Here is a 20,553-nt window from a genome sequence, read left to right as displayed (position 1 = left end):
CACCCAGGTGTATAAACAATTAAAATAATACTTATCTTGCATGATCTTTGTGAGCATTAAAACACAGCAAAGAAAGAAAGTCTGGGAAAATCTGTCCACTTTACCAAAGCCTAGGACTGGCTGACTGGCAGCCAACACCCTCACCACCACTTCCTGAGCTGGGGCAGCAGTGTTTTTGTACCAGAGGCACCTGGTCATGCAGGGCTGTGTCTTGGCTGCTGGCACAGAGATACATGGCTGAGTCTGTCAGCTCCAAGGAGCTCAGGTTCAGCTCCGAGTGAAAATCACTGAACTGTTCTCCTGAGAATCGATCTGGCATGTTTTCTTCTCTATTAGCTTGTCCACGGTAATACTGAACGAGGAACTGGGGGCCCTGGCCCAGGGCCTGTTGGTACCAGTACACAGAGCGATGTCCAGATTCAGGGGAACAGCTCAGCGTCACTTGCTGCTTTCTTGATTTGATCAGGTACTTGGGGGTCTGGGTGACTCCACAATCCACCAGGCCTGTTGGGGAGGAGACAAGGAAGCTGAGGGCAGAGCACAGGGAAGCCTCCTGCTGCAGCCCTCATCGCCGGGCTTCTATCTCAGGAAGGCAAAGAAATCTCAGAAGCTCCCACACTGTCCAGGACTCACCTGGTCCCAGGAGGCAGAGAGTCACACAGCAGAGGAGCCTGGCGCCCATGGCAGCATCAGGAACCCAAGACTGCTGCTGGCTGGGGGCGGGTCTCCTGGCGTGAGTGGTGTAAGTGCTGACCCTCCTGCTTCCCTGATTGGAGCATTTGCCTATGATGTCACTGCTCTGTGTCTCTGCGGGCTGCCCTTGTCCCCTGGACCCCTTGGGAGGACCCAAGGCTGGCTCCTCTTTGCCCTTCCCTGTCCTGCACAGCCCCGCAGCAAAGGGTGGGTGTGAAGCGTGCACTCGTCCCATGTCTCCATATGTCCACAATATGACATGTTCTCCTCTCTCTGCTCCTTCCTGACACTCCTCACCAAGCCCTCTCCAGCCACCCAAACCCCTCACCCTCCACTTACTTGCAGGGTCCCCCTGAGTACAGCCTGAAGCTCCAGGGACGTCCCCACTCCCCTGGGCAGTGAGGAGTCTGCTCTGGTTCCTTGTGTCCTGGAAGCACTGTAAAGTGTGAAGTCGCTCAGCTGTGTCCGACTCTTTGTGACTGCATGGACTGTAGCCTACCAGGCTCCTCTGTCCATGGGATTTTCCAGGCAAGAGTACTGGAGTGGGCTGCCATTTCCTTCTCCAGAGGATCTTCCTGACCCAGGGATAGAACCTGGGTCTCCCACATTGTAGGCAGATGCCTTACCGTCTGAGCCACACTAGAGGAACTCAAACCTGCTCCCTGATGCAGGCATGTAGTCAAGGTTCCCTTAAGCTCTCCTCTCTTGGGTGCCTCTTCAACCCCTCCCAGGCAGCTTGCTTACCATGGGCCCACAGTGCCTCCTAGTGGCCAATGGTCCACAGTCTCATGGATTTGTACTTTAGGTCTAAAGCAAAAATAGAAATTCCCAACAACCCTCAGGACAACCCTTCCACACACACACACACACACACACACACACACTCTCACACTCCTGTCCTTATGCCTCCCCAGTCTGGCTGAATTAGGGTTGATCTTGAAATCCACTCAGCCTCTGGAGGTAAAAGATTGTATGAAGAGACACTTCAACTAAGAAAAAAAAATTGCTCCACCATTGTTATCACGGTAGTTTGCTAAGATGAAATAGTACAGGCCATAAAATAAACACTCTGATGGTCTCAAGTGAAACCATCCTGGAAACATGTATTCCATAGCTCTTTCTGATTAATCAGAGCCATATATTTCCAGATTTTATGTTTAAGTATTGCCAAATTCTAGGTAGTGTACTTTATAAAGAGGTTATATATATATGAGCCTATTTATTTCTATACTTAAAAAAATCTTGAAATAACTCTCCAGTCTATAGAAGACCTAGGAGAACTTCTCTCCAAAGAAGACATGCAGATGGCCAACAAGCACAAGAAAAGTTTGGCAACAACACTAATTATCAGAGGAATGCAAGTCAAAACTATAGTGAGGTATCACCTCCCACTGGTCAGAATAAGCATCATTAAAAAGTCTACAAGTAATAAATGCTGGAGATAATGTGGAGAAAAAGGAACCCTACTACACTGTTGGTGGGAATGAAAGCTGGCACAGCTATTAGAAGAGTATGGAGGCCTTTTAAGAAACTAAAACTAGAGTTGCTGTATGATCTTGCAATCCCACTTGTAGGCTTACAATTAGACAAAACTAAAAGATCAAAAAAAAATTTTTTTTTAATTTAAAAGATTAAAAAAAAAACTAAAACAAAATTCTAAAAGATAGATGGGCCTCAATGTTCTTTGTGGCACTATTTAAAATACTCAAGATATGGAAACATCCTAAATATTCATCAACAGATGAATAGAGATATTTTTTATATATTTATATACACATTATACACACACACACACACACACACACACACACACACACACAATGGAGTATTACTCAGCCACAAAAAGAATGAAATAATGCTATTTTCAATAAAATTTTTGGACCTAGAGATTAACATACTAATGGAGTAAGGCAGAGAAAGACAAATATTATATGATACCGCTTACACGTGGAATCTAAAAAAATAGGTAAAAATGAACTCATTTACAAAACATAAATAGACCCACAGACATAGAAAGGAAACTTATGGTTACCATTGGGGAAAAGTGAAAGTGGAAATTGCTAGTTGCTCAGTCGTGTCTTACTCATGGACTGTAGCCCACCAGGCTTCTCTGTTCATGCTATTTCCCAGGCAAGAACACTGGAATCGGTCACCATTTCCTTCTCTAGGGTATCTTCCCGACCCAGGGATGGGACCTGGGTTTCCTCAATTGCAGCAGATTCTTAACTGCCTGAGCCACCAGGAGAAAGGTGGGAAGGGATCAATTAGGAGTATGGGATTAGCATATATACATTATAATATATAAAATAGATAATAGATAATCAGCAAGGACCTACTACATAGCACAGGGAATTATACTCAGTATTTTCTAACAGTTTATAAAGAAAAAGATTCTGAAAACATATACATACACACACATGTATTTTTGTTGTTGCTTTTCAGTCACTAAATTGTGTCTAAATCTTTGCAACCCCATGGACTGTAGCATCCCAGGTTCCTCTGTCTTCCACTATCTCCCAGAGTTTGCTCAAACTCGTGTCCATTTAATCAGTGAAGCCATCCAACCATCTCATCCTCCGCCATCCCCTTCTCCTCCTGCCTTCAATCTTTCCCAGGACCAGGAATTTTTCCAATGAGTCAGCTCTTCACATCAGGTACCCAAAGTATTGGAGCTTTAGCTGCAGCATCAGTCCTTCCAATGAATGTTCAGGGTGATTTCCTTTAGGAGTGACTGGTTTGATCTCCTTGCAGTCCAAGGAACTCTCAAGAGTCTTCTCCAGCCCCACAGTTTGAAAGCATCAATTCTTCAGCACTCAGCCTTCTTTACGGTCCAACTCTCACATCCATACATGACCACTGGAGAAACCATAGCTTTGACTAGACAGACCCTTATTGGCAAAGTAATGTCTCTGCTTTGTAATATGCTGTCTAGGTTTGTCACTGCTTTTCTTCCAAGGAGCAAGTGTCTTTTAATTTTGTGACTGCAGTCACCATCTGCAGTGATTTTGGAGCCCAAGAAAATGAAATCTGTTACTGCTTCTATATGTGTATGTGTATATATGTATCACCAAATCACTGGGCTGTACACTTGAAACAAAGACAACAGTATAAATCAACTATACAGATGATACAAAGAAGAAATCTAAAAAATCCCAACTCCAGCTTCTGAGATTGTCAGACTTAGGAGACTTAGAGAAACTACAAGAGAGTGGCAACTTGGATTCACACCCACGTTTAATTATAAGCCATAGTTTTGTAAAGAAACCATACTATGTTACTATAATCACTTTAAAGTATACTCACCGGGAGTTGTACTAACAAGTATACTTTGATTAGAAGAGTGCTCAGTGTGGAATATTCTGATAGACTTAACACTGACATAGACATAGCCAGAAAAGAAAATGTTGAAATGTTCACGCAAATTGGAAGCCTGGGCTTGAATCCAGTTGTTCATACACTAGGATAAATGTCCAAATTCTGCTGAGAAAAAAAAATTCCATGCAGCTCTGTATACAATATATCTGTGCGTGCTCAGTCATGTCCAACTCTTTGCGACCCCATGGACTGTAGCCCACCAGGCCCCTCTATCCATGGAATTTTCCAGGCAAGAATACTGGAGTGGATTGCCATTTCCTACTCCTGGGGATCTTCCCCACCCAGGGATGGAACCCACGTCTCCCACACATCTCCTGTATCTCCTGCATTGAAAGCAGATCTTTTACCACTGAGCCACTCTAAGTAAATGGACATTAATTAACCCCTTTCACAAGTGTCAGAGTATCAATTATATATTTACCTCCTTGGCTTTTTCTATGAAAGTAAAAGTTTTAAGACAGTTTTTATAGAAGGACTTATGTCTCCCCCAAATTCAAATGTTGAAGTCCTAAACCCCCGTGAGACTGTATCTGAACTTAGGACCTTAAGGGAGGTGGTTAAAGATGAATAACATTATGCGGGTAGGACTTAGCATAACTAGTGTCCTCGTGAGAAGAGGAAGAGATAAAAGAGAGTCCTTTCTCTGTGAAAACCCAGAGGAGAGGCCATGTGAGGACACAGGGAGAAGGCAGCTGGCTTCCAGCCAGGAGCAGAGTTCTCACCAGAAACCAACCCTAGCACCTGGATCTTGGGTTTCAGGCCCCAGCACTGTGAGAAAATCAGCATGTGTCTAAGTCACACAGCCTGCTGTTTATTATGGCAGCCTGAGAAGATCCCCGGGAGGAGGGCACGGCCACCCACTCCAGTATTCTTGCCTGGAGAATCCCATGGACAGAGGAGCCTGTAAAGCTACAGTCGGCGGAGTTGCAAAGAGTCGGACACGACTGAGCAATTCAGCACAGCACAACAGAAGCAAACTAGTCCATAGTATAGCGCCGTGGAACGTGAGGATAAGAAGCAAAGAGGAAGGCAGGTCTGAGCTGGTCCCTGAAAAATGAGTAGTACCTGGTCATGTGTGGGGAGGAGAGAGGGCCCGTGGGGCCGTGGGAAGAAAGAGAAGATGCAGAGGATTTAAGATGCATCTGTGTTTCAGGGAATTTAGCAAAGTTTGGTCACAGAGTGCGTCGCATCCTGAGATGGCCCCAAAGCAGTGATGGGAAGCAAACAGAATCTGGGTGTTGAAGTGATTCCAGGGAAGCAGAATTGACCTGAAGAACCTCTGCCTGTTTATAACCAGGGGAGCCAGGCCCTTCCCGTGTGTGGGAGGCGCTGAACCATGCCCAGAGGACACAGGCAAGGATGAGAGGTCTAGAAGGAACAAGTCAGGTCAAACTCCGGGTTTCATACGCCATTATCACGTCATCTACGTGGTGAGGACCTCACCTGGACTAGCCCCGGGTGATGCTGGTTGTTATAAACACTGGTGATTCAAGACTGTGGGAGGGAGGAGGAAAGAGATTGTTTTGTATAACACAGTTTTTTTTTTTCTTTTTTTACTCATTTTGTAGCTCTAGATCTATACTCAACCACTTCATGCGTAGTTTCTGCCCCAGACCTTCCCCGTATGTCAATTTCTTCTCCCTAAGCTATAGAAATCAAATGCTTGTGATGCTATTAGAAGCACACACTTATCATGTCATTTTGTTCCCCAGGTGAACTCTCTCTTCCTCAAAAAAGAAGCCTCCAGTTAGTATATGACAAGCTCTTCCTCTCCCCTGGTAGTATCCAGTGTCAGACAAGGAAGGTCATTTTGGAGCAAACCTGGTGATGTAATCCCCTTCTCTGAACACATCTTCTTGACCTCTCTTGTCCCTCCCTGCATGGCATGAAAGCCCAAGGCTGTTTTCCAGGGCCCCCAGTCATTTTTCTTTCCCACTGCAGTCCCCAGGCTCCCATGGATCTGGCAGCTCTGAGGTTGCTCCACACTGGGGCAGAAAGTTTTGTACTCACAACACAGGCGACATGGCAGGGCTGCACCAAGCTGCTGGCACAGAGGTATAGGGCCAAGTCCGTCAGCTCCAAGGAGCTCATGTTCGGCTCAGAGCGGGAGTCACTAAACTGTTTTGCTGAGAATTGATCCAGGAAGTTGCCTTTAATTCTTTGCAGAGTTTCATAAAACTCAAAGAACTGAGGGCCCTGACTCAGGGCCTGTTGGTGCCAAGATACCCTGGGTGGTGGTGGATTTAGCCAGAGACAGGGGAGCATCTCAAGGTCACTCTTGCTGTCCTCTTGCTTTAATCAGGTATCTTGGGGTTTGGGTGACTCCAGAATCCACAGGGCCTGTGGGGTAGAAGATTGGGGCTGAGAAAGAATGTGGAAGAGAGCCCGAAACTGTCTTGGATTCAGGCAAAGTCAGGCTTAGAGAAGCCTCTCCTGTGCCAAGGACCCATTTGCTGCCAGGAGACAAAGAGCCACATAGCAGACGGGGCTGCAGCACATGGGAGGAGGGGCAGAGCTGGGCAGGTGTCTCCTTGCTCAGAGCTCTGCGTCTCTGAGAGCTGGGGTTCTGGGCCTCCTTCCTATGATTGGAGGAGAGGCAGTGACGTCACTGCTCTGATGCCATTGCCTCTGCAGGTTCTCAAGAGCCTGCCCCTTTCCAGGTCAGCTGATCCAGGAACCCTGCTCTGTCCTGTGAAGTCTGTTAGATGACATGTGGGCTGAATGTGCTGGTTAAGGCGAGGCTGGGTTTAGGCCACACGCCCATCCCCATGGCTCCTTCGCTTTTCCTTTGAGGCAGGCGTTTCTCTACCTGTCCCTGCCCCCTCCCAGCTGCATACCCTTCACTTTTCCTGCAACCTCAGAGGCTCCCGCAGCACTGCATAGTTGAAGTTCATGGCTCCCAGCTGGGACAGCAAGCCTGCAAATTAGTATCTGTGCTATTAAGGCTTCTGGAGGAAAACAGCATCACATAATGCTGTTTCTTAAACCCCCTGGTCCCAGGCACTAGCTCTGTCTGCTTTCTCTGCCCTAGAAACTTCTGGAGTTTGGCAGTTCCACAGTGCCCCCATGAGACCTAAGGGTGATAACACGTGGGATGTGTTTTAAGTTAGAAACCATTTCACCATTTGCCTGTTGCAGTCTGTTCTTTGTTTTGGGGGCCTTTTGCTTTGTTTCTCCTGAAGTCACACACACACACATCATATACAAGCCAGCCCTAGATGATTTGTGATTTTGTATTTTAAGCAAAAAAGAAATGTGGCCATGAAAGAACTGTTTTGACTTTGAGCAGTTTTTGATGAGGCAAATGGTACAAACCTGGCTTAGGTTAAGTGAGACGCTAAACTTGGTTTTCTTTTCATGACTGCAGACAACTTACTCAAAGCAGACCACATAGGCCTTTTTGCAACATTTCCACTAATCAGCTTACTGCAGAGTAAGAAAATAATGTCCCTTGTTTCTGGAAAATCTCTTTTATCCTGTCTCTTTTAGAAATCCTCTTTTTGCTTCTATTCATTGATAATAATATTCACATAATGCCCATTTGCCCATATATGAGTAAATGTGTATAGATAAATGATCATATTTCTCTAGACTTTTCTTTGATTCTCAAGTAGGAAATAAAATATCCTAACCTTCTGTAACTATTATGCCAGAAAGGATACTACTGTATTAAGACAGAATAACAAAATTAATAGAGGGATCTGGGAAAAGAGAATCTAAGAAGGACTCATTTCCAGAGCCAGTATCTCCCACTGGAGATAATTTACTTCCAATCCATGTTTCTTTATATGTGTACTTTGAATTACCTGTTACTTGGTCTTACATAGTGCATTATATAGAGTGAATATAAATATTCTAATGGAATCTATTTCTTGACTTTCCAAGTCTGAAGGCAACAAGCCCTCCAAGAACCACTGAGAAGAGATCCCTTGTTCAGCTGCATGTGACACTGCTGGGCAGTGGATCAATGTTATCGATGACTAGCTGATGTGCCAGCAAGCTAGGAGTGACCAGACCTTTTACAAGGTCCACCCAGTGGAGGGAAGTTCCACCCTGAGTGAATCTTCATGAATATAAATCAGATCAAATTAACTCAAGCCCAGAAGGCAATGTCCTGTAACTGAATACTTCTTATGAATTTTGTGCACACATAACTCATTAAAACCTTTCACAATAGCATCACATGTGTCTTATGGCATTTCTGATAATAGATAAGGAGAAGATTCTACACAAAATCATAGAAATACGAGCAATCACTATAAATCACACTAAGGAAGGTGTATTTCTCTGCTTTATGGAACACTTGGCATCTTATGGCATCAATTAGACAAAATTGCAAGTTTGCCAGTCAAAACTTAAGTATTCGAAGAAAAAAAAAACTCAGAAGATTGTTTAAGAGATGCCTGAGGCCCCATAATAAACAGTCATTGTTTCAGACAAGAGAAGCCTGACTACTATTGTAACAATGGGCAAAATGTGGAACCACTGGCTTCTGGATCCTTCTATAATTGCAACCTAGCATCACCTAGGTTTCACCACCTGGCTGCTTCATTAGAGGAACCTGATGAGGCAAGAAGTAAATGTGAGCACTAGAGATTCATCAAAAATCAAGAGAATATTCTAGAAAAACTGAAGCTCTTTGGGGCTGGAATATGAGTAAGATGAGGGATGAGTCCAGGTCAACAGTGAGAAAACAATTGGTGAAAACAATTTACATTGCTCTTGCCTGACCCCTTCTTTACTTTGAGACAATCTTACCTGCATTTTTATTGCAGAAATCAATAGCTGGGTATGAGACACCACTAAAGGACCAGAAAAAATAAAACTAACTGTACAATATGTAGCCCCAGAAAATGAGTTATTGAATGCAATGACCTAACAATTTAAAACAAGCATAACAAATATACTACGTAAAGATCTGCAATATAAACAAGAATATAGAAGATGTTAACATGTAAGAAAATGTAAGGCCAATTAATAGGAATTCTTAACCTGCAGCCCACCTAACATATTTTATATCAGCATTTCAAAATGTTGTATTATGGAGAAGGATGTTCAAGTTATCAAATTCTCTAAGAGAAGCCAATGTTTCATGTAAACACTAAGTTCTTGTTCCAGTAGGAGCTAGTATGTATCCATCTTTTCCTGAAATAATGACTCCTATCATCAAGGGACTTTTCCCCCTATTTTCCCCCAAAACAAGAGTTCAGCTAATGATCCAGATAAGATCTGTGAAGCTCTCCTTTGAAAATTAAGTGAAATTTCCCAGAGCTTATAAATTCCAAGAACTATGAAAAATCAAATCCCTTCCAGGGGATTCTGACCATGCCCATGGAATCTGCATCCCCCTCGTCTTCTCTAACTCTGTCACATTACCTGGCCAAAAAGCTAAGACCTTCTTTGATTTCCTCAAGAAAATTATCGAAATCCAGTGAGTTTCATAGATTCTAATGGAGATTTGGGTGGTGCTATAAGGCAGGGATCCCCCACCTCTGGTATCTAGTGCCTGATAATCTGATGTGGAGCTGATGTAATAACAATAGGAATAAAGTGCACAATAAATGAAGTGCACTTGAATCATTCTGAAACCATCCTCCCACCCTCCATCTGTGAAAAAATTGTCTTCCATGAAACTGATCCTTGGTGCCAAGAACATTGGGGATAGCTGCTTTAAAGAACCAACTGGTGGCTCAGAAGCAAAGAATCTGCCTGTAATGTAGGAGACGTGGATTTGATCCCTGGGTTGGGAAGATACCCTGGAGAAGGAAAGGGCAACCCACTCCAGTATTCTTGCCTGAGAAATCCCATGGACAGAGGAGCCTGGCGGGCTACAGTCCATTGGGTCAGAAGAGTCGGACATGACTTAGTGACTAAACCACCACCACACTGCTAATTATGTCAAAATTATAGTCACTATCAGAGAAGACAATGGCAACCCACTCCAGTACTCTTGCCTGGAAAATCCCATGGACGGAGGAGCCTGGTTGCTGCAGTCCATGGCGTCACGAAGAGTCGGACACGACTGAGCGACTTCACTTTCACTTTTCACTTTCATGCATTGGAGAAGGAAATGGCAACCCACTCCAGTGTTCTTGCCTGGAGAATCCCAGGGACGGCGGAACCTGGTGGGCTGCCATCTATGGGGTCGCACAGAGTTGGACACGACTGAAGCGACTTAGCAGCAGCAGCATAGCCACTATACCAACTTTGCTTTTAAGTTTGCTTCCAATAGGTCTGTCTATTCTCCTAAAGTTCCCTTGCACTCGAAGACCTCATCCTCCTCAAAACCTGGAAAGAGCAAGGACCTAACTATCGGTTGACTGTGAAGTGGACGGGACAGGGCCACACGAGGTCTTGCTAAGCACACAGTCATCGGTGAAAGCAGCTGGGCTTAAGCCATGGATTTAGCACAACTACAATGTCAAACAACCAAGGAGAGCCTCCACAGTGCCTCCTCCTAATAAGCTGGAAGTGTTTACATTGTCATCTCGGGCAGGAAGCTTTCCAGTAATTTCTGGACTTTTTGTTTTACCTCCATCTTCTCTGGAGCCCTCCAGGTTTCCTGTGTGGTATTTCCCAGCCAGTTGTAGTGCTAGTCACAACTCCTTTAAATCACCATGTTTACTTCACTTCCCCCCTGCCCCATTCTGCTTCTTTTCCAGCACAAACTGAAGCAACTAGAACTCACCTTCCTGGTGAGAAGCTAAATGGTATCACCACTTGGGAAAATAGTATACCCACTTTTATAAAGGGAAATAAGTACTTATCATACAACCCAGCAAGCCCACTCCTAGGTATTTACCCAAGAAAAATGAAAGTGTATGTCCACACAAAAGCCTTATAATCGGAACACTGATTATTGCAGCTTTATACACAATAGCCAAAATCTAGAAAAATATAAGTGTTCATCAGCATATAAATGAATATAGAAATTGTGGTGGGGGCATGCAATAAAAAATATACACAATATAAAAGAATAAACTACCAATAACAGAACAATAAGGATGAATAACACAAGAACTGTGTTATATGAATGATGCTAGTTGCAAAAAAGTGTGATGGATATCAGAATACTAGTTACCAATGGAGAAGGGGGTATTAACTGGAAGGAGACAAAGCACACAAGAGGTGATAACACATCTGTATCTTGATTGAAGGGATGTTGCTCGAGTATATCTATTTGACAAAATGCATAAAATTAGCGTTTAATATTACTCACTTCACTGCCTGTAATAAAAGTGTGTCCACTACCCAGAGTCAACAACCATTAATATTTTTGTATTATCCTTTTGAACAGTGTTCTTTCTAAAGTTACTTATAGATACTTTATCAGATATTCAGAGTTCTCTACACTATAGCTACTGCTGACTTGAAATAAATAGACTACTAGTTATTTCTCCAGCAAAGATGGGCATGGCTGGCTAAAGAATATCACTGGCCATCTGCCTCTATAAGGATTAAGTTTTTAGCCACCACAGCTATTGACCTTCAATACACCCTGAAAGGAGTTCAAGGGAGAGATCAGAAGTAAGGCACTCTTCTATGCTCTGGGAAAGCTGGCAGACAGGTTTCAGATAGATATATTCAGAAGAACTTTTTAAGAACATGGATCCTTGTGTATTCCCGTACTTTGAAAAGCACTCTGGCTAGCAGCAAGCTTCTACAGAGATGTGAGCCTGGTTGCACATAATCCCTTTGCCCAAATCACAGGTATGGTTACCTCCCCCCAACCCCCACCACCCCCATACCTTTCAGAGCAGTTTCTCAGAGCTCTCTCAGAAACTGTCTCCCTGGCTATAGCCCTCAGTAAGACAGTGAGTAAACTTGACTCACAGCTTTTCTGTCGCTACGGTAAGTCACATACAAATGCCTGCACCATACTTTTATAGAGAGGAAAAGGAAGGTGGGAGAGCTATAGCAAAGGAGAGTCTGGTTTTTCAGTGACTGAGTCCTTGACAGGAAAGAAAAGGAATCTTTCTTCCTTCTGTTGGGATCTGCTACCATCACAGGGGACAAGAGCTCCCCCTTCTGGTCTCCCAGATCTATTCAATTGAGTGAAAAGTGAAAGAGTTCATTGCTCAGTAATGTCCAGCTCTTTGCAACCCCACAGACTGTTGTCTACCAGGCTCCTCTGAGAATGGAATTCTACAGGCAAAAATTCTTGAGTGGGTGGCCATTCCCTTCTCCAGGAGATCTTCCTGACTCAGGGATTGGACCCGAGTCTCCTGTGGCTCCTGCATTGTTGGCAGATTCCTTACCACGAAGCCACCAAGCTTGGTTCCCTATAAATTCCTACGGAGCCCCAGGGTTGTTTATTGTTTCTGAATCACCTTGAGCCTTATACTGAACCCATCAGGGGTTGACTTTTCAATTCACCATTTTTCAGTTGCCTCAGGGACTGGAGCTTCTTCCCAGATGCCTGGAAACCTGGCCATGTCCATTGCTTCCAGGGATCAGGATTGAGGGATCAGGGGAGAAGGAGGTAAGAAATGGAGTATTTCCTGCCATATCTGTAAACAAAGGATGCCACAGTCACCAGAGATTGCAGCAATCACTTAATGGTGAGTTGGAGAGCCCCAGGAAACTCAGGAAGAAAGAATTGCTGCCATCTCAGAAACCATCAGACTGCAGCCACTCCCTATGGTGAGCCCTGAGGAAACTCAGGATGTGAGAACACAGGATACCAGCCTCAGATAGCTGAACAAGCGTGTGTGCTTAGTTGCTCGGTCATGTCCGACTCTTTGTGACCCCATGGACTGTAGCCTGCCAGTCTCCTCTGTCCATGGGGATTCTCTGATGGCTGAGGTGCATATCAAAGGAATGACTTCAGTGAGTCCAGACGCTTCTCCCCACAGTTGATTTCAGTTCAGTTGCTCAATTGTGTCTGACTCTTTGTGACCCCATGGACTGCAGCACGCCAGGCCTCCCTATCCATCACCAACTCACAGAGTTTACTCAAACTCATATCCATTGAGTTGGTGATGCCATCCAACCATCTCATCTTCTGTCATTCCCTTCTCCTCCCACCTTCAGTCTTTCTCAGCATCAGGGTCTTCTCCAATGAGTCAGCTCTTTGCATCAGGTGGCAAAAGTATTGGAGTTTCATTTTCAGCATCAGTCCTTCCAATGGATATTCAGGACTGATTTCCTTTAGGATGGACTGGTTGGATCTCCTTGCAGTCCAAGTGACTCTCAAGAGTCTTCTCCAACACCACAGTTCAAAAGCATCAATTCTTCAGTGCTCAGTTTTCTTTATAGTCCAACTCTCACATCCATACATGACCAATGGAAAAACCATAGCCTTGACTAGATGGACCTTTGTTGGCAAAGTAATGTCCCTGCTTTTTAATATGCTGTCTAGATTGGTCACAACTTTCCTTCCAAGGAGTAAGTGTCTTTTAATTTCATGGCTGAAGTCACCATCTGAAGTGACTTTGGAGCCCAAAAAAATAAAGTCTGCCACTATTTCCCCATCTATTTGCCATGAAGTGATGGGACCAGACACCATGATCATAGTTTTCTGAATGTTGAGCCTTAAGCCAACTTTTTCACTCTCCTCTTTCACTTCCATCAAGAGGCTCTTTAGTTGTTATTCACTTTCTACCATAAGGGTGGTGTCATCTGCATATCTGAGGTTATTGATACTTCTCCCGGCAATCTTGATTCCAGCTTGTGCCTCATCCAGTCCAGCGTTTCTCATGATGCACTCTGCATATAAGTTAAATAAGCAGGGTGACAATATACAGCCTTGACGTACTCCTTTTCCTATTTGGAACCAGTCTCTTCTTCCATGTACAGTTCTAACTGTTGCTTCCTGACCTGCATACAGGTTTTTCAAGAGGCAGGTCAGGTGGTCTGGTATTCCCTCCTGTTTAAGAATTTTCCACATTTTCTTGTGATCCACACAGTCAAAGGCTTTGGCATAGTCAATAAAGCAGAAATACATGTTTTTCTGGAACTCTCTTGCTTTTTTGATGATCCAACAGATGTTAGCATTTTGATCTCTGGTTCCTCTGCCTTTTCTAAAACTAACTTGAACATCTGGAAGTTCATGGTTCGTGTATTATTGACGCCTGGCTTGGAGAATTTTGAGCATTACCTTACTAGCATGTAAGATGAGTGTAATTGTGTGGTAGTTTGAATATTCTTTGGCATTGCCTTTCTTAGGGATTGGAATGAAAACTGACCTTTTCCGGTCCTGTGGCCACTGCTGAGTTTTCCAAATTTGCTGGCATATTGCGTGCAGCACTTTCACAGCATCATCTTTCAGGATTTGAAATAGCTCAGCTGGAATTCCATCACCTCCACTAGCTTTGTTTGTAGTGATGCTTCCAAAGGCCCACTTGACTTCACATTCCAGGATGTCTGGCTCTAGGTGGGTGATCACACCGTCGTGATTATCTGGGTCATGAAAATCTTTTTTGTTCAGTTATTCTGTGTATTCTTGCCACCTCTTGTTAATGTCTTCTGCTTCTATTAGGTCCTTACCATTTCTGTCCTTTGTGGAGGCCATCTTTGCATGGAATGTTCCCTTGGATTCTCTAATTTTCTTGAAGAGATCTCTAGTCTCTTATACTAGTCTCTCTAGTCTCCCCACGGTTAGAAAAACAGTAAATTCCTTCACTTGGGATGGTTGGTTTTCTTTTCAATTGACAATAATCTTTTGATGTTCAGACCACCTCCCTTTGTTGCAAAACTTCTGTATAATCTGGCCCCTCCCCACACTCCTTGGTGCAGTTCTCTCAGAGTTACTTGAGATGCTGCCTCCTTGGCTTGAAGTCCTAAAAATCCCCCCCTCCCCTCCCAGAATAAAACATAACTCTCAACTTTTAGGTTGTGAATTTTTAAAATTTTTTTATTTTTAATTGAAGCATAACTGCTTTACAGTATTGTGTTGGTTTCTACTAAACACCAGCATGAATCAGACATAGGTTCACTCATGTCCCCTCCTACTTGGACATCCCTCCCACTTCCCTCCGCATCCCACCACTCTAGGTTGTTACTGGGGCCGCTTGCCACAATTTAGCACTATCCTATTCTTTACTTTTGTAATTACAAGTGTAGGGCTCTGTGATGGGCTCAGCCCTTAGTGGCCCCTCAGGGAAGCGAGGTCAGTGGCTCCTTTATTCGGGGTCATCCTGTCAGGAAAACCCCAGCAAAGCCCCAGAAGCTGCCATTGTCATAGCCACGCTTTCCGGGAAACAGACTCACTCAGAAGGACAATGCAGGTAGTGGAGTGCAGATTATTACACCGGCGGGCCCAAGGCAGAGTCTCCTCTTTGCCAAGGACCCCGACCAGCATTTGTGAAAATCTTTTATACCCCATGTGTATGTGTCCAAACCCACCACCCCAAATCCCTTGAGGCTTGCAAAGGAAGGGTAAATACAATCACAATAACCCCATCATTCACGTGTTATGTGTTCAAGCAGTTAATAATCAATAAGCCCGCGGTTACATTCCAACCAGTTAATAACCGATAATCCTGTGGTTACGTTCAGATAGATACTGTCCAGAGGCAGGGGTGATTAGTGTCTGTTTTCTCTTAGGCAATGAGTAACCTGGATGTGATCTTCAAGATTCCGCTGCCCAGAGGGGGTCTTATCCTTCCATTGTCGTTCCCACAGGCGCTAAGCACAAAGTTCAGAGTCCACTGGAGAGGTGGCCGTGCACGACCAACACGGACAGGCCTGAGATGGAGTCCAGGCCCTATGAATTCCTTCCTCACCATGACCACCACTCTTAGCTGACATTTCTCTTACTCCTCACAGCTGTCTTCACAAGCCTGAAGCCACTTCCTGCCCAGGACTCTGAGATGAAGCCCAGGTGTGGAACACAGGTGGAATAAATGTATGTCTCACTTTGATGTTCAAGGGTAATTATTAACAGCACCACTTTCATTCCCCTAGACATATGAGACTATGCCTCTCCTCATTTCACACGTTCTCTCTAGGGTGTTTCTGTCTTAGAAGCCCCAGCACACCTTTTCTACAGGAGCTGGTAATTTATAACATGAAGGAGAGGTCCTTAGGGTTGCTTGGCCCCTCATCATATGTGACCCTGCGATGCACTAGGCATACTTTTCATACCTTAGGGTGAGGAATCTTTTGAAGGAAGGAAGGAAGGGAAGGGAGGAGGGAGAAAGAAAGAAAGAAAAGTGTGAAACCAATACAAAATACAGGGCTTTCCTGATGGTGCAGGGGTAAAGAATTCACCCACAATGTAGGAGATGCAGGTGTGATCCCTGGGTCAGGAAGATCCCCTAGAGAAGGAAATGGCAACCCGCTCCAGTATTCTTGCCTGGGGAATCCCATGGACAGAGGAACCTGGTGGGCTACAGTTCATGGATTGCAGGAGTTGGATATGACTTAGTGACTAAACCACCACCACCAATACAAAATACTCAATTCACTAGCATACCAACACCAATTTATTTCACAACTGAATACTTGGGGTCTACCTGCCTGATTAGTGGGACATCCAGTCTCTCCCTTCTGAAGCATTCTCTGCACCATCTTGAGAGGATAACAGGTAGGAGGCCAGGGGCCCCCAAGCGGAGGAAATGAACTGCAAGTGGCAGACATTTTTTTCCCCTTCTCTATACAAAATTAAAAGGTTTCTTTTAAATTCTGTGTGTCATGACAACACCTGGTTCTGCCTGAACTTAACTTTTCTCAAACCCTGAGCTAACCAATGCATTTTTCTTATGAAAATGTTTTTCTTAAGCTATGTTAATGAACTCTGCATTTGCCTTAGAATCTGCCTTTCTTCAAACTGGTTCCCCCAACACTCAAACCTTGAATGCATAATGGCTCAACAAACCAGTACCTCTAACTCATGGAAATGTTCTCTTAAGCTCTGTCAATGAAACTATATATTTGCTTGGAAATCTGCCTTTATTTGAGATTTATGTCAATTGTTTTATGGCCTGGGATGAGTCACCTTGTGCCAATGCTATCTCAAAATGCATGTTGTGGGAGAGGGGCCTGATGCAACTCTTATAGTTTTGAGGTGATTCTTTATTTGATTAGCAACTTGCTAGCAGATATATAGAAAAGGAAAGTGGAAAGTGAAAGTCGCTCAGTCGTGTCGGACTCTTTGCGACCCCATGGACTATACAGTCCATGGAATTCTCCAGGCCAGAATACTGGAGTGGGTAGCCTTTCCCTTCTTTAGGGGATCTTCGCAATCTACGGATCGAACCCAGGTCTCCTGCATTGCAGACAGATTCTTTACCAGCTAAGCCACAAGGGAAGCCCCAGCAGATAGATAACTTCTTGCTAAAAACTAGCAGGTCTGTCCCCTCTAATGTCTATGTGAGAAGCTTCCTCTATACCTTTTATACTTCAATAAAACTTTATTACACAAAAGCTTCAAGTGATCAAGCGTCGTCTCTGGCCCCGGATCAAAATCCTCTCCTCCAGAGGTCACGAATCCCAGCATAGCTCATGGCGCACAGCCACAAACTTTCAGTCTCTCCAGGTCATTGTTCAGGAACCCTCAGGTCTTGGCCTCTGAGAAGTCAGTCCTGTCTTCACCCATCAGGCTCAGAGCAAGCAGCTCTGGGGATGGGATGCTCTGTGCGTGTTTGCTCTTGCCTAGCCTATCCTCTGTGGTGACACTGAAGAAGGAATTCATAGGGCCTGGACTCCATCTCAGGCCTGTCCGTGCTGATCGTGCTCGGCTGCCTCTCCAGTGGACTCTGAACTCTCTGCTTAGTGCCTGTGGGAACGACAATGGAAGGATAAGACCCCCTCCGGACAGGGGAACCTTGAAGATCATATCCAGGTTACTCATCGCCTAAGAGAAAACAGACACTAATCACCCCTGCCTCCGGACACTATCTATCAGAAAGTAAGCACAGGCTTATCGGTTATTAACTGTTTGGAATGTAACTGCGGGCTGATTGATTATTGACTGTTTGAACACATAACACGGGAATGATGGGGTTATTGTAGTTGTATTTACCCTGCCTTTGTTTATGTAAGTCTCAAGGGAATTGAGGTGGTGGGTTTGGACACGTACACATGGGGTATAAAAGATTTTCACAAATGCTGGATGGGGTCCTTGGCTAAGAGGTGACTCTGCCTTGGGCCCGCCGGTGTAATAAACTGCACTCCACTATCTGCATTGTCCTTCTGAGTGAGTCTGTTTCCCGGAAAGCGTGGCTATAACAACATTCTTGTTGGCCTGGATCCCTGCAAGCTCATGAAGTCACATACACAGGGCCAAAGAAACTCCCTATGCTGGCCGGCAGGTCCCGAGGTGCTTCAGCTTTGTCTGCCTTCTGTCCCAGAACATCCTTCTCCCACCAGTACTCAGCTCTGCTGTTGAGATCCTTTGTTTTCTGGAAAGTTCCCAGTTGGAGGTTCCTGGGTATTCCCTTGCAAGTCTCCACTCAAAGAGAAGGCAATGGCACCCCACTCCAGTACTCTTGCCTGGAAAATCCCATGGACGGAGGAGCCTGGTAGGCTGCAGTCCATGGGGTCGCGAGAAGTCGGACATGACTGAGTGACTTTACTTTCACTTTTCACGTTTATGCATTGGAGAAGGAAACGGCAACCCACTCCAGTGTTCTTGAATGGAGAATCCCAGGGATGGGGTCACACAGAGTCGGACACGACTGAAGTGACTTAGCAGTAACTCAAAGACCGAAGGAAGGCATGTTTTGCAAAACAGGAAATAACACAGAGAGCTTAAGAGAATACAGAGGTTGCTCTGTAGGCTTCCCAGGTCGGTCCCATTGTTGGGGGCCATGGCCACATTCTGTGGTGCCTGGGAGCATTTACTGAATACCACAGTCCCAGATTCCTGTGCAACATTTCTTCTTCAGCAAATTAAAGCTGATTTTGACCTGTGCAAATGGAAAGCAGCTTCAGCCTCCCAAACCCCCACCCCCACCCACCCCAGCCTTGAGCAGGGGATGGAGACGCTGTGGAGTTTGTGAAAGGGTAGGAAGTATCTCTGCGAGGCTGTGGGTGAGCTGTTGGCACAGAGGAACATGGCCGAGTCACCCAGCTGTGCGGGATGCATCTTCAGAGTGAGCTACACAACTTTAGGCATCTCAGCTGAGAAGCGATCCTCCAAAAAGTGTGCCTTTTCTGAAAGTTCTTTGTTGTAGATGGACATCAGAAACTCCATGCCTTTTCCCAGGGTCTGTCGGTACCACAGTGGTACAAATGACCAGGCATGGGGTCACACCACAGGGTCACATCCCAACCCATCTCTGTGATGTGGTAGCGAAGGTTCTGGCTGACACCAGGTATCAAGTGTCCTGTGGGAGGGCACAGGGCCAGAAAGAGAATGAGGCAAAGGTATGTAACTGGCTTTGGGTCAAGGGAACAGGATGGGAGTTTCCCACACACCCCCAGGACGCACTTACTCCCAGAAGAACCAAGGATCACCCAGCACAAGAGCCTGCTGTCCATGGTGGGGTCTGGCAGAGCTGAAGCCTCTCCCAGTTGGACATCTGGTCCTTAGCAACCCCAGGGAGGAGATCCTGGGGTGACATCACAGTCCTGGGCAGCACCCACAGATTCAGGAATGCCCCCACATGAGGGAGCCTTGATGCCCATGGACATGTGATGCTCTTAGGACTGGCCTTTGTATGTTCTGAGGGGTGCAGACTCCCAGCCCCTGAGCTGCAGAGGAACCCTGGGAGAACACAGGCTTCAGGACACCTAGGCCAGGTGTGAAGGTCCCAACAAACGGGTGGGACCCACTCCCCTCTCCAAAGGCCAATTCAGAGCCACAATCTGGGGGCATGGACTCCATGTGTCATAGTTCTGAGCCTGATGATGAAAACATGGGGAATCAAGAGACCAACGGAAACAAAACAAAAAGAATAACCCTACAAGTGTCACTGTGGAGGGGAAAGGCAGTGAGAAGTTGAGACCGGAAACCTAGAAGGATATTTCAGTGCAAGGGAGGGAGAGTGGGTGAGAAAGTAAGCACTCAGCCCAGCACACTGACCCTCAGCTGAGAGAGGCAGGGGCCTGTTGGCTTCCTGAGGGGTTGAGAGCAAGGGCCTGTGCAGATGTGGGACTTTGATCATGGTGGCGCTCAGGGTCTAGCATTGAGTGGGAACAGGACAAATCAGAGAACAGATGAGCTGGATTACAGGATGAGAGAACTGGTGAAGACAGAGGACACATTTCTCACAACTGCTTCCCAAAGCCTGGGTCTCTCGTTGTCCTTTGCAGGGACTCCAGCCCTGGGACCTTTGCTTGGGAGTCCTTCTCTGATTCCCAAAGCTCCATGCTGCTTAGCCGTGAGTGACCAGAGCCTTGGCTGCAGGGGTTCCTGAAAAGCAGAGGCACAGAAGTCAGGCACCTGCTGAGCTCCCAGCCATGCACCCCCCACATGGCAGCAGCATCCTTCTTATCCTCTGGGCCCATGTAGGGCCTGAGTCCTGGGATGCTGGCATTTGTTTAGAGGATCCCAGGGGTGCTGGTGTTTGTTTAGAGGATATCTGTGAAACCTTAAGC

This window comes from Muntiacus reevesi, chromosome 6 (genome assembly GCF_963930625.1).
Source record: "Muntiacus reevesi chromosome 6, mMunRee1.1, whole genome shotgun sequence".
NCBI classification, from domain to species: domain Eukaryota; kingdom Metazoa; phylum Chordata; class Mammalia; order Artiodactyla; family Cervidae; genus Muntiacus; species Muntiacus reevesi.
The sequence above is the reverse complement of the archived record's forward strand: the minus strand, read 5'-3'. Positions refer to the sequence as shown.